Here is a 1,179-nt window from a genome sequence, read left to right on the forward strand (position 1 = left end):
ATTAATTATTATTATAATGATGTTCTGGAACCGTTTTTTTTTTTTTTTTTTTAGAAATAGTTACCAGAAACTCAGTGTCTATACCCACCCTTTTGTTTATACAGTGTTTTGTCATTGAGAGCTCACTGATTTTCTTCATCATGTCTATCATCTCTCTCAGGGCCACTGCTGGTCAAATAGGTGCCCTAATCAGGATTGTATTGTTGTGCCCCCTCCCTCAAATATTATGGAAGTAAAAAAACAACAAAACAAACCAAAAAAACACCTAGGGGTCAACATAGAACTATATAAATATAAAAGTAAATAAATAAATAAATTGTATTTACAAATTACAAATCTAGACAGTTACCTACGGCTATGATTTTAATAGTTGTCTGATTGATTTTTTAGACCGTTTCATCGGGCACATGCCTGGCCCCGTGTTTATTAATCAGTCTGGCTATGGCGCCGGCTACAAACTCGAGAGTTAAAGGTAAAGTGATGAGTAGACTGATGTTGGGGTCAGGTGGTTGTGCTGTGGGATGTGTTTCCCATACATTTATTTATTTGTTGAACTCGCCACAATATCAAAACTGACTGATTTCCAAAAAGACTTGGTTGAATAAACATGAGCACGTTTAAAAATCAAAACGAGGCGCGGGTGTTTTTATATCACTGTATTTCTGAAGGAAGACTATATTTAGAAAATCGTCGATGTCATTTTCATTTAATCTTGCATGTAATGTCGGATAAAGCAGCGTTTGTGAGCTCAGCGCTGCTTTGTGTACAGCAGTTACTAGGGAAACCTCTGTTTCTCCCGCTTTAAAGCACTTCCTGCTGGCAGAGAATGAATTGAAATGAAAAAGTCCATCTGATTTACACAGTAAAAATATTTAGCTTATCAAAAATAGTCTACACTAGAGGGACTACTTAGCTGTTGTAATTGATTCTGTTTGGAAGTCTACTGGAAGTTAAGTTAGGGCCACAAAAGCACGCATGTACAGTAACATTTGTTTATGTTGTTGCCACTGAAACCGTCTATAGTCTCAAGCATTCAGAAATCATACAAATGAAAAGTAAGCATTTTTACTATGATAAAACCATGGTTAATTTTTGTAAAGGTTGTGATGTCCACATGTTTTTTTGTTGTTGTTGTTGTTGAAGAAATTATAGATGCTGTGTCATCTATATATAGCAAAC

Source organism: Cyprinus carpio, chromosome B22, assembly GCF_018340385.1.
Source record: "Cyprinus carpio isolate SPL01 chromosome B22, ASM1834038v1, whole genome shotgun sequence".
Taxonomy (NCBI): Eukaryota; Metazoa; Chordata; class Actinopteri; order Cypriniformes; family Cyprinidae; genus Cyprinus; species Cyprinus carpio.